We start from the raw sequence: 14,046 nt of genomic DNA, 5'->3' as shown, positions 1-14,046 counted from the left end.
GGGGGAGGGAGTGGGGGGGACAGGTCTAAGTATTTTGGAAACCGTTTAAGGTCATACGTGAGGCCGGCTACATGGCAATCCTTGTTCTCCTTCACAGGCTTCACTCAAAGGTAATCAATCACCTTTGATAGAAAAGACAGCGCAGCATCCCCTTCCGAGGACACCTGTCACACCAAAGTCCATCAAATGAATATGTAGCAGTTCAGGCTGACACTGACACCTCCCTGCTCACTCCACGTTCTCATTTGTTTATTTGATCTTTCGGGGAGGAGAGTCCTGGTCCAACGGGAAGGATGTTCAAAGATAAAACAGGCGCTAAGAGCCAATGATTAATCTTGAGAACAAAAAGTAACCCCCACCACCACCTAAGATGCCAGGGGCAACAGCTCCCTTTCAGACCTGCTAATCTCCTACAGGAACTGCAGGGGGAGAAGGGTGGAAGGGGTTAGAAGCGTAAGTCTCCTCAGAGCATCTATGAACATCCCTCTGGCATTGGCTGGTGCAGAGATAAAACCCAGTTTATGTAAAGACTAGGTAAAAATCAAGCCGTGTGTGTGTGTGTGTGAGAGAGAGGTGGAGAGAGAGAGAGAGAGAGAGAGAGAGAGAGAGAGAGAGAGAGAGAGAGAGAATATCGCTCACACATTTCTGTACTTGTGGGTGCACCACAGTGGCTGACAGAAATGAAATCTGCATATTCATTTAGAATACTGCAAAACTCCATGGAGCTTCAGGGAGGGAGGGTGAGCTCCATATTTAAAAGCTGATGGTTAAAACAACTGGACCCTGTAAAGGGACTATGTGGTTCCACAGCACCTGATAAATTCTCCTCATGAGAGGAAGTGTTAAGACACCACCGGGGCCTATTTTATTTTTCCATTTTGTTTTAAAAACGAAAACATGTCCCAGTTGATCCAAGGAAACTCCTGCAGTCTGTCAGTAATTACCATGGAGCTGGCGCAAACACCCTGGCAGCCACCTGAGCCGCTCCCCTCTCACTCACTCACTCACTCACTCACTCACTCACTCATTCCTTGCAAAGTTATGCACAGGAACAAAACAAAAACCATGAACAACCCTCTGCTTTCCCCTCTATGAGCGGAATGAGGGAGCAAAACAAACAGCTGAAGATTAATTCTGACCTGTGCTGCTTTTTCTGAGACACAAGCCATTAGATCCTGGCTCTGACCTCATTCTCAGAACGCCTCAAAGAGAAGGGGCGTGGCCAGGACAGAGGGACAGGACCTCTGCTTCATTCATGAACAGCTGATTCAAGGCTCACCCCTGTCAATCTGGCTGCATGTGTGTGTGTGCCTGTGCGTGTGAATGCTGAGCGTTGGCCAAGCTGGGGTCATGGGCTCATTCCATTAAAACCTGGAGAAGAAAGAAGAAAGGCAAGGTGGGGCAGGGGAGGAGGGAAGAGGAGAGGAGGAGAAACAGGAAAGGGGAAAGAATAGGAAAGAAGTCCTTGCAGAAGGCATCCACATCATTCTGAAATGAGCTCAGCATCGCTCTCCTGCAATGGCGATGATTCCCCAGGCTTGAGTGGTCAAAGCAGCTGACACTATTTTCTCCCAATTCCTCTCGACCGGCCTCTGCTGTGGAAAATAATGTGCAGCTCATTTGAGCAAATCAGCCAGTGACAGGAGGGAAGGACTCCTACTCTCCTCTTAAGATGCAAACTCACATATCAGTCTCTCTCTGATAAGGCAAGAAGGGAAGAAGTCCAGGAGGCACGTGGCCTCCAAGTCTCCAGGGACTGAGGCTGCTGCTGAGGGGACCTGTGCTCAGCTCCTGAAGCTCAGCTGGAAGGCTCCCTCTCCAGGAGGTCCCAGTTCCCACCCCCCTGCCTGCCCCCAGGCATGAAACCATAGATGGACAGAGCGTCTGTTCTCCGTACTGAAGCAACTGTGCATGTGATTATTTTGGTTTGTTTGTGAATCCTCACCTGAGGATATTTTTCCACTGATCTTTAGAGAGAATGGAAGAGAGGGGGGAGGGGAAGAGAAAGCGAAACATGGAAAAGAGAGAGACACATCAATCGGTTGCCTTCCACATGTGCTCCAACCAGGGGTCAAACCTGTGACATTTTGGCATATGGAACAATGCTCCAACCAACTGAGCCGCCCAGCCAGAGGCTGTGCATGTGGTTTTTAAACTTGATAAATGCCTCTTGATCATGTCAGGCGTGATCACATTGTCAGCCTGGATCCAAGGGCTGCAGAACATACGTTAACCCTATGGATCTGGCCATGAAGACAGGAAACCAATAGAGATTCATCTTCTATAGGCCTAACAAAGGATCTCTCTCTCTCTCTCTCTCTCTCTCTCTCTCTCTCTCTCTCTTCTCTCTCTCTTACACACACACACACACACACATACAAACACATTCTATCTCTTTGACAAATCCTCCATTGGCTGAGCAGCCTACTCTAAATATAAAAAAAATCTATTTCATCACACAACATAATTCCATTTTAGCCTAAATGGTAATAGTTATGGCATAGTGCACCCCCAAATAATCATCCAAGTATTTATTTCACATCTGCTATGCATAAAGCCTCAGGAAAAACAAAAGAAAAAGTCCACTTGGAGTCGTAAAATGTACTCCTTCTGCCGTACTCTTTACATAGATGAATCCTATGCTACATCTAGTAGGTGCTCAACCATCTGATCAATACATATGCTACTGAATTGCTGGAACACACCTGAATGGGGAAGAACTAGGAGGGGTAGGAACAGGGCTCTGGTCTCAATACCCTCCTTGTTCTCAAAGTGTCCCTTCTTCCTACATATCCTGTCTCCTCTCATGTGCCTTCAGTAAGAAGGATGGAGATGCGGAGTCTCTCTATGCACTTCCACAGTCCCAGGGGCAAGGGACACTGAAGCCTGCGACATAAGATGAGGCCACGAGAAGCATAAAAGCTGAGAGAGGAAGACACTCGCCCTCCAGCAGCTGAGTCACAGAATAAGCTTACAATGGTCAGGTGCTTCCCAAAGCACCGTCAGCAAACAAGAGCTTGCGAACAGTCAGACCGAGGGGATAACGTGAGCGTGCTCTCTCAGGCCCCGGTGCCAGCCTAACTCACCTTTCATAGTCCAGTTTCACCAAATCACCTTGGCTACCTGCATGGTGCTCATTGCCATATGCTTAGGTTTACTGGAAACACCGCATGCTCTGTGATGTTGGCAGAGTGTGAGATTCCTGAACACAGGAGTTTGCATAGAGATGTCTTTAAAACAACGGTGCTTGTGCATAATTTTCAAAACTCCAAGACCAAACATAGCATGTGTTTGCACAGAATGCCAAGAAAACACACACACACACACACACACACACACACTGTACTAGAACAGGGGTCCTCAAACTTTTTAAACAGGGGGCCAGTTCACTGTCCCTCAGACCGTTGGAGGGCCGGACTATAGTTTAAAAAAAAACTATGAACAAATTCCTACATACACTGCACATATATTATTTTGAAGTAAAAAAACAAAACGGGAACAAATACAATATTTGTATTTGCATGTGGCCCGCGGGCCATAGTTTGAGGAGCCCTGTGCTAGAAGAATGCCTGTCCCTAACACCTGATACCAGCTGCCTGAGAGAGAATGTTCACAGCCACCTTCATGCTGGAAATTCCAGCAGGCTCTGAAGATTTTCCAAATGTCTCAGAAAGTCCATGAAAGTGGAAAACAGCCGGAATATCCGCCCTCAGGGCACTGGAGCTCTTCAAGGAAGGACAGACCAAGCGAGGAGAATAGGGAGGGGAGTGGATCAGGAACAGAGACTCTTCCGAGATGTTGCCCATTCTAGAACCTGGTTTCAAGTGTCAGGTTTGGGCCCAAATGCTTTCAATTAACATATGAGGCTCCGCGGGCCTTCAGATGAGCATTTAAAGCCGAGGCTCACAGAGGCGACTGCGACCAGGTGTGTGACCACCTCAAGCGCTTTCCTTAAAAACAGAGACGCCCTCCTCCGTCCTGAGACCAGGAAATCTCGAGCCTGAGGGTGGGGAGTGAGCTGGACATCTCTTATTTTTAACAAGCTCCTCCAGTGAAGCTGACGTGTGGCCAAGAATGGGAGTCACTGAATTAAAGCCATTAGGGGAAACCACTTAGCTCAAGTCAGAGATTAATTTACAAATGTCTCCTTAGCAATTAGCCCATCAGAACATATGCACGAGGCCTGCAGGCTTGGAGAATCGTGCTAGGAGTACTCTACAAAGTACAGAGAGGAAGATGAATTAATTCTCTCCCGAGCAGGACTTACACATTCTGCTCAGCTCTCAGCAGAACAAATGGCCCTAATTAATGATTCTGCATGTTTGATCGGGGCCTAGCCAGATACTGGCAGCAGCCACCCCTCAGAACATGGACAATTTCCTATATGTGATCCCGAAGGCGCATGACTTTTTAATTGAGGGAGAATTTATATTCAATTAAAGACACTGTAATAAAAAAAAATAGGCATGAGAGCTCCTAAGGCAAAACAATCTGGGGACACTTTGTTTATGGGAGACAACACCATTCCGACACCCAACTCGTGACGTCTGGTCTGGTGAGTCTAACAGCTCCGACAAACAGGTAGTGAATGCCGAGCACGGACCTCGAGGGAGAGAGAGGAAAACAGAAAACTAAAAGAGCCTCCTCAGGCCTCATCTTCGCTTTGAAGCATGGAATCCAGAAGCTTGAATGATTTGGGAGGTGCCTGTGAATTCGGTAAATGCTGCACATACAGACAGACACCTGGAGATGCCTAAGGAGGGGACAGAGAAGTGACACCACCATCACCGCACATGTAGACGGGGAAGGGAAGAAGGGGAGACCAAGGAGGAGGAGAGGGCTCCGGACTCTCCCGGTCCACCTGGCTGTCCCAGGGAAGGACGACACCAGGCGCCCCCTGTGACTGACACGCCCCGTGACTGACACACGGGGAGAGCACAGACTCCCACCAGGAGGCGGCCTGGCTCTGAGTCTCAGCTCTGCCCTGCGAAGCTGTACGCTCCGGAGCACAGCACTTCATGTCTCTGGGGCTCAGTCTCCCAGTCTGTGAAATGCTGGGGTTGGGAAAGATGGTTATCAAATGGGGACCTAGACAGGTCATTGCTTACAGTGAAAGAACTAAAAACTTTTGGCTTAAAAAGGCAGCCTCTTTTACGCCAACTGTAAGCCATTTTTGCATCGTTATAATAATTGAGTATGATGGCAATGATGTGTTACTAATCTGTGTCAGAGTTGCTGTTTCTTTCATAAATCACAAGTGGGAACTCCACGGACACTCCCATTCATTGGTGTTTCCAGTAGGCAATCAATTGCTCACGCAGTTTGACATCTCGCACCACAAACACAAAGCCAGAGGGGCCCCTGTGCCTCAGCCCTACTGTGGCTGAAGGAAAAGGAGGGGGCTCTGGCCCAGCCCCCTCACCTCCTGCCCCTGTGATCTCTGAAAAACCCACATTTTTGTAGGTTTTACCCTGAACGCTCATACTCTGAGCTCAGTGGTTTCTCCAAGGGATAAAGGCAAGCATAGTAACGTGTTTTTCTCATCCCTACACCCTTAATGGTTCCCAACAGTATATATAATCTTGCTACCAAAAAAGGTATTTTTGTCATCGTAAGGAAAGAAAGATTTGTAAAGCATAAAAGCAATATTTTGACAGTGCCACTTAGATATCCGAAGGTCCCCTAAGTTTCCAACCTAACATCGTGGCACATTTCATTTGACTTATGCAAGTGTTTACACAAAAATGCTGTAAATGGATTCCCTGGAAACCAAGGCTCCAAACAATAGCATAACTATAGATGTATTCAAGACGAAATAAAGGAAAAAGAAAGTGATTTCAGGAGTCAGTCTTTAGAATGACAGCATGAAAATAAAAATAGGTGGGACTTCCAGATAAGACTGAGATGATGTGAGGAAGCCGAGATAAAATGCCTGTGAATTGTGGGCATTTACATCTGGTGCCTCCAGAAGTGCAATATATAAAATGCAGTACTACTTAGTGTAGAATGGACTGGATTTTTAGGACACGAGACATAATTGGAGAGAACCCCCTTCAATTGCTTCAAAAGGTGTCTGTGGCTTTTGTATGAAAAAAAAAAAAAATCCTTGACGAGCTCACAAAACCCTGGAAAACTGGCCCTTTTCTTTCCCTCTGGCTTTATCTTACACTCTCCCTCTCTAGACTCCAGTTAATGGAACTTTCAGTTCTTATTCACCACATGGCCAGCACCCAAAAAAAATCCTACCGCAGGGCCTTTGCATAAGTACGTCCCTCCTCCTAGAAGACGTAGCTCCCCTCACAGACTAGTCATCCTTCAGATTTCAGCTATACTGTCACTTCCCTGCCCACCTAACTTGGGAAGGTCCCTTATGAGCATAGTCTGTACCTTGTAGCACTTGGCACCCCTGAAGTTTTGTATTTCTTTGTGCAGTCATTTGATTAATTCCTCTATCCTTTGCTGGGCTGCAAGTTCTATAAAGACAAGGTACATGTCAATTTTCACTCACCACTACATTCCCAGAGCTAGCAGTGTCTCCCGGTTTGTTGCACGAGTATTTGGAGGACAGACTGAAGAATGAGTTTGGAGACTGGTGCAGTGAAAGCATAAGAGAATGGAAGGATATGGACCCACAGACTTGAGTAGTTCCCAGTGTGGGGATCCAAGGGACAGCTGGCTGAAGTGCATCGTCCTCGAGAAGGTCAAGGGTCTGGGACACTCAGGGGATAGATAGGAGATTCGTGTGCACAGACTCAGGCAACGGCTGGAGAGCTGAGGTTGACAGCAGGAAACCATCCTGAGTAATGGGGTGCAGGCAGGTAGATGGCAGCCTCGGGGGGTAGACGGAGTGAGGACTCCGTGGATGGCAGGATGCTCAAGAGTAAAGGTCTCACACCAGGATGGCAGGGTGATGGAGGGCCAGGGTGGCCAACGGTCCCTGGACTGTAAAGAAATAAGCAACCTCCACAGAGAGAAGTGGGGACACTGCGTCTCTAGGAAAAACAGGTTCAATAAAAGTGATGCACGTCAGAGCCTTAGGTGAAGAAGACTGGGATCAGGACCAGGAATCTGTGGAAATGGAGTAAAACACATGTCTGAACTGAGGAGGTGAATTCATGTATAAATAATGCATGAACATATACATATGCATAGATAGATAGATAGATAGATAGATAGATAGATAGATAGATATAGATACAGTGGAGCCTTGACTTACGAGTTTAATTCGTTCCGTGACGGAGCTCGTAACTCAAATTACTCGTATGTCAAATCAAAAGTGAACAAGTGAGACATGTGATGCTGGGCTGATGTTGTGGCGTTCACTGGGACGTTCGTTGTGCCAACTAGCGGTGGGGTATCTGAAGCTGGCTCGTAACTCGAATTTTAGCTCACAACTCAAAGCAAAAAATCGGCCAAGAGACGGCTCATATCTCAAAAAACTTGTTAGTCGGGACACTCATAAGTCAAGGCCCCACTGTATAGATATGTGTGTGTGTGTGTGTGTGTGTGTGTACTAGTATATGTATATATACACACACACACACAGGTTGCAAGGGACACAGAGATAATAAACTAATACTCTACTAATCAATCACAAAGTTGGGTCTCTATCAATATATATTAACCACTACATTCCCAGCAATGTATCTGTCCATTTTTAAATTAGGTAATTTCAAAATTACTATAGATAAAAAGGAAGCCTAGAAAATAATAGAGCTCCTTTTAAAAAAAAATAAAAATTTTATTGCTATTTAGAAAGAGGAAGAGGGAAGGAGAGAGAGAAACATTGATTGCCTGCCTCCTGCACACCCCAACCAGGATTGAGCCCGAAACCTGGGCATATGCTCTGACTGGGAATCGAATCCATAACCTTTCAGTGCACAGGACAAAGCCCAACCAACTGAGCACACCAGCCATGGCAATAAGGTTCGTGTTGAGTATAACTTACCAAGAACAAGATTATTATAAATCACACATTTGCTGGAATACATACAAAATTAAGTGCAATAAATGGCCTTTTTGGAGAGGGAAGAGGAGAATGTAGCTAATAAAGATGGGTGTAGAGCAGTGATGGCGAACCTATAACACATGTGTCAGAGGTGACACACGAACTCATTTTTTTGGTTGATTTTTCTTTGTTAAATGACATTTAAATATATAAAATAAATATAAAAAATATGTCTTTGTTTTACTATGGTTGCAAATATCAAAAAATTTCTATATGTGACACGGCACCAGAGTTAAGTTAGGGTTTTTCAAAATGCTGACACGCCGAACTCAAAAGGTTCGCCATCACCGGTATAGAGGGTCTGAAGCTTGTTTTTCCTGTTCCCTGCGGAAGAATCTGCAGCATAAACCGGGCCCCGGTTGCCATAACTCTAGGGCACGAGCTGTGTGCACTTCTGCGGACAGTGTTGCCTGATTGTCACAGGAGGGCCACCTGTCCCACACCCCGGATTTTACTGACTGTGCCCATCTCATTTTGCACAACCTAAACATACAGAAGAGTTGAATGTGTTCCTTCAAAGCCTAATTAGTATAACTGAAGTGAGAAACTGAAAAAATGGAAAGCAATTATAACATTAAGTCTGAAAAAAATTCCCTAAAACCTGTGTTCCTCCTGAGAACGGAGGTTTACGAGCAGTGACACTGGAATCTTACATCACTGCACCCTAAACCTCAACAGGTTGATTTCTGTATATTTTTACCAAGGGCATTAAAACTACATTGGCAAGCAAGATAAAATCTTCCACTTGCGGTCTAAAGTGTGAAAGGCCTTTCCTGTCTAATTGCTGAAAAATCTGAGGGAAAAACTTGCATCTGCTGGTAGAGCTCCCAAGTTTGCAGCTAATGAGCTTTTGGAAAAATTATCTGGCTTAAATGCATGTGGGTTTGGCCAAATGGGTTTTAATTTAATTAGGTTTATAGGACAAGAAAAATTCTATAGCACTGTCAGGTTGCCAGTTGCCACGTACTGTCACCAAGGACTAAACTTATGGTCATCTTTGTCCTGTTTCTCGAATCTTGGCAGTTTTTATAGTATGTTAAAGGAAAAAATGGGATTGAAAGCAGGGATTTAAACAGACACTTGTACACCCAAATTCATAACAACTTTATTCGCAACAGACAAAAAGTGGAAGTGACTCAATGTCCATTCACAGAAGAATAAATATAAGCAACATGTGATATAGATAAATATAGATAGGTAAATATAGGTAGATATGTAAATATAGACATAGATATATAGATATAGATATAGATATAGATATAGATATAGATATGGATATGTAAATATATAGATATACTAGAGGCCCAGTGCACAAAATTTGTGCATAGGTAGGGTCCCTAGGCCTAGCCAGCGATCAGGGCTAATCTGTGGGGCGACTGGCGGGGTGATCGAGGGGTTCCCTGCTGTCACCCGCCTTGGCTGGCCTGGGGTCTGTGGGCTGTGGGCAGCTCCTGTGTTGAGTATCTGCCCCCTGGTGGTCAGTGCACATCATAGCGCCCTGTCCTTCTGCTGTTAAGTTGATTTGCATATTAGGCTTTTATTATATAAGACTAGAGGCCCAGTGCACAAAAATTTGTGCACTCAGGGGGGAGGGGGGGTTCCTCAGCCCGGCCTGTGCCCTCTCGCAGTCTGGGACCCCTCAGGAGATAACGACCTGCTGGCTTAGGCCTGCTCCCGGGTGGCAGAGGGCAGGCCCAATCCCTAGGTGCAGCCCCTGGTCGGGCTCAGAGCAGGGCCGATTGGGGAGTTGGGGCTCCGCCCCCTGTCATGCACAGAGCAGGGCGATCCGGAGGTTGCGATGCCACCCTCAGTCACGCTCAGGGTAGGGCCGATTGGGGGGTTGGGGCACCACCCCCTGTCACACTCAAGGCAGGGTCGATGGGGAGGTTGTGGTGCCACCCCGTCACGCACAGAGCAGGGCCCATCAGGGGGCTTGGGGCTCCTTACCGTGTCACGCACAGAGCAGGGTTGATCAGGAGGTTGGGGAGCTCCCCCGTCACACACAGAGCAGGGCCCATCAGAGGGTTGGGGAGCTCCCCCCTGTCATGCACAGAGCAGGGCCCATCAGGGGGTTGAGGAGCTCCCCCCTGTCGCTCAGAGAGTAGGGCCGATAGGGGAGTTGGGGCGCTGCCCCCTGTCACACACAGAGCAGGGCAAATCAGGGGGTTGGGATGCCGCCACTGTCACACCCAGGGCAGGGCCGATGGGGAGGTTATGGCTCTACCCCATCACACACAGAGCAGGGCCCATTGGGCGGGGGTGGGGTGGGGGGGGTTGTTGTGGCGCCGCTCTCTATCACCCACAGAGCAGGGCCGATCAGGGGGTTGGGGCGCCGCCACTCTCACACTCAGGGCAGGGCCGATGGGGAGTTTATGGCTCTACCCTGTCACACACAGAGCAGGGCCCGTGGGGGTGGGGGGGGGGCGGGTTGGGGCGCCGCACCCTGTCACACACAGAGCCGCAGGGCGATTAGAGGTTGGGGAGCTCCCCCGTATCAGGCACAGAGCAGGGCTGATCAGGAGGTTGGGGCGCCTTCCCCTGTCACAAACAGAGCAGGGCGGATAGGGAGGTTGTGGCCCCGCCCCCTGTCACACACAGAGCCACAGGGCGATCAGGGGGTTTGGGCGCTGCCCTGTCACGCTGATCCCGGTGCCGGGAGGCCTCTCGGCTCCGCTGATCCTGGAGCTGGGAGGCATATTACCCTTTTACTATATAGGGTAGAGGCCTGGTGCATGGGTGGGGCTGGCTGGTTTGCCCTGAAGGGTGTCCTGGATCAGGGTGGGGGTCCCCACTGGGGTGCTTGGCCAGCCTGGGTGAGGGGATGATGGCTGTTTGCAGCTGGTCACACACCCTTCAGGGTGGAGGTCCCCACTGGGGTGCCTGGCCAGTCTGGGTGAGGGGCTGAGGGCTGTTTTCAGGCTGGCGGGTGACGGAAGCTCCCAACCACTCCTTTTTTTTCTTTTTTCTTTTTTTAATTCTGGGCCAGCTTTAGCTCTGAAGCTCCAGCTCTTAGGCCTCCGCTGCTTAAAGTAGGTATCTGGTTTGTTTCGGTTTGAAACAATATATAACTCTAGCTCTGACTCGAGCTCTGAAATCCCAGCTCGCTGAAAGCTGGTTTCTGGGGTTTGTTTAAGCTTCTATATTTGTTAAAATGTTTCAAACTGTAGGCTCAGAGGCCTGCAAGGCAGGCGGGGAACGTTGGTTTCCTCCGTCACTGAAGCAAGCAAGCCTCATGTTAGTTTCAAGCTGCCTGGCTGCTGGCCGCCATCTTGGCTGGCAGTTAATTTGCATATCGCCCCGATTAGCCAATGGGAAGGGTAGCGGTCGTACGCCAAGTACCATGTTTCTCTTTTATTAGATAGGATGTTCCCATATGAATGAACCTTGAAGATATTATACTAATTAAAATAAGCCATTCACAGAAAGACAAATACTATATCATTCCACTTGTAAGAGGTACCTAGAATAGTCAAAGTCATAGACAAAGAAAGTAGAATGGTGGTTGCTGGGAGTAGGAGGAGTTATTGTTTCATGGGTATAGAGTTTCTTTCTAGGTTGATGAAAAAGGTCCAGAAATGAATAGTGGTGACAGTTGTACAACATTGTGGATGTACTTAATGCCATTGAATTCTACACTTACAAATGGCTAAATGAGTAAATCTTATGCATGTGTTATCACAAGAAAGAAATGGAAGAAAAACGTTGAGAACCTGCAAGTAGAATCCAGCTGTATATTCACATCTCAAACTCAAACAGTCACCTGCTCAGAGGGATACCGATGTCTCTCCTTTCAAAGGCAGCTGGCACCTCCAGGAACGTTGTTACACGTTGTGTTACAAATACGTGCCTTGGCCCCTCTGAGATGTTGGGTCTTACTAGCGGCCCTTAGTTACCTGGCATTTCTCTTTTAGTTTCCAGAATCCATTTCCATTTAGCCAGAGACTTTCCATGGATCTCCACCTTCCCCACCACCACCCCATCCTTGTCTATTACTGATGCACAAAGTGAGCTATACATTTCTTAGGGATCAGAGATGCTAACTGGAGCCAGAGCCTACTTTGTCTTTTGGCAATTCTGGCTAAAGTCCCAGATATGATTGGGAGTTTTAAAAGAGTGTACCTTTGACCACAATAAAAAAAGGGTAAACTAAAATAAAAAAAGAGTGTGTCCTTGGCTTATAACCACTTTAAAAACAAAACAAATTCCTCTAGAAGATGATGGAAAAGACACAAGGCATTTGCTCTCCAAGTCTAAACCTCAAGGCCAAGCTGCAGTAATGACTTGGCCACAGCCCCTCCAGGGCTTGGTGAAACCTTGAAGTCACCCCTAGAAACAAACTAAAATTTCCATCTTCTACAGCAATGATCTGGCCACCAAAGGTGTTGCTTTTAGTTTTAGAAAGGATTTTCAGTGAACTCAAGAAAGCAGTGCCACCAAAGCCGCTCAGCATCAAGGGACTTGGCCAAAGATGGGAAAGCCATTCAGCTGACAGGACAACATTGATGCTGACATTGACCAGGCTTCAAAATAAGTCACCGGCCCACGCTGGGCTTGACCATGGATGTGCGTGCTCACTTGCTTGGTGAAAGCATTACACTCCATTTTCTCCTTTGTAGAATCAATCTCAGACCACGACAAAAGGATTGGTCTTGGCAAACACCACCTGGGAAAATAAAGAAACTAACAGGCTCTTTTTGTTGTTGTTTTAAGGTTTACAGAGAGTTGAAATCCAGGTCTCCAAAGAGAAAGAACTAGCTGACATATCTCCTCTCCTCTTGTTTGTTTATTAGTATTTACTCTTAAATTCTTAGAGATAAGCTACCCTTCCTGAAGGAAGTAGAAAGCTCCAAAGCATCCCCCATGTTCATAAATCCCCACTCCCACAGCCTGGAAAATGAGAAGGCAGGGCCAATCAGCAGCACAAACCTCAACACATGCAATCATGTTGCCCTAAGAGAGGGCTAGGATGCCCCACAAACCATGCATCGCTGCTAATTTAGAAGGTTGGAACACAGCCCCAGCTCCTATGTCCCACAGATCTCCCTGCGGCCCAGTGAGGATCAGATGCTAAGGATGCCGCACAGGGAAATGGGAGTTCTAGCTTACTGGAGACTCACACTCAGAAAACCCCACGCTCCACTTCACGGGCACAAGCTGGGGTGAGTGGGAGGTGGTGGTGAGCATGATCAGCTAACACGAGGTTTCCTGCCTCTGTAAGCCTCACACTTACTTCAGAAACAAAAGAAAAGACCACTGTCTGGAATGCCCCGTGTTTTTTCAAGTGTCATTGAAAAAGATGAAGAGCATGTGTCTGCTTCATACTTTAGCATATCTGACAGGCAGACCAGGCACACGGTTAGCACTTCAGCGGTGTAGGGGCCAGAAATGTAGGAATAACTTTTTATTTCCTATTTTTATGAGCTTCAGCATAGTTGTCAAAGAGAAATCAGAGCCCTAGCTGGTTTGGCTTAGTGGATAGAGCATCAGCCTGCAGACTGATCCTAGGCTTGATTCTGGTCAAGGGCACATGCCTGGGTTGCGAGCTCGATGCCCAGTATGGCGCGTGCAGGAGGCAGCCAATCAATGATTCCCTCTCATCATTGATGTTTCCATCTCTCTCTCCCTCTCCCTTCCTCTCTGAAATCAATAAAAATATGTGTGTTGTGTTTTTTTAAAAAAATAAATCAGAACTGGGGTGGAGTCCTTAAGTCTTTTGTTTGAGTTTTCCAGATTTTCAATTTCTGTGTGTGTGTGTGTGTGTGTGTGTGTGTGTGTGTGTGTGTGTTGGGGGCGGGGGGTTGGGCATCACCTTCTCTTGTCATAATCCATCCATGTATTTCATCACAGCCTCAGCCTAATCACCAAGTTCCCTTCCTCGTCCACTCCATTAAAGGATCTGTATGCACAAGAATTCACGCTTATGAACACCCCTCATTCCTTCCACTCCATTGCTGAGCGTCCACTATGGACTCAGGGCTGAGCTGGCAGGGAATACAGAGTTGTAGAAAGCTCCTGCTTTATTGAACTCAAACTCTAGT

At 47.3% G+C, this 14,046-nt stretch overlaps 1 protein-coding gene across 8 annotated transcripts in view; it reads right to left on the bottom strand.

Annotated features, from left to right (window-relative positions):
• The window catches only part of KCNMA1 (potassium calcium-activated channel subfamily M alpha 1), a 683,439-nt gene that overhangs the window by 337,674 nt on the left and 331,719 nt on the right, over positions 1-14,046 (bottom strand). The window lies entirely within an intron of this gene.

This window comes from Myotis nattereri (genome assembly GCF_964212035.1).
Source record: "Myotis nattereri genome assembly, chromosome: 13".
NCBI lineage: Eukaryota > Metazoa > Chordata > Mammalia > Chiroptera > Vespertilionidae > Myotis > Myotis nattereri.
This window is presented reverse-complemented; position numbering and strand designations above follow the sequence as displayed.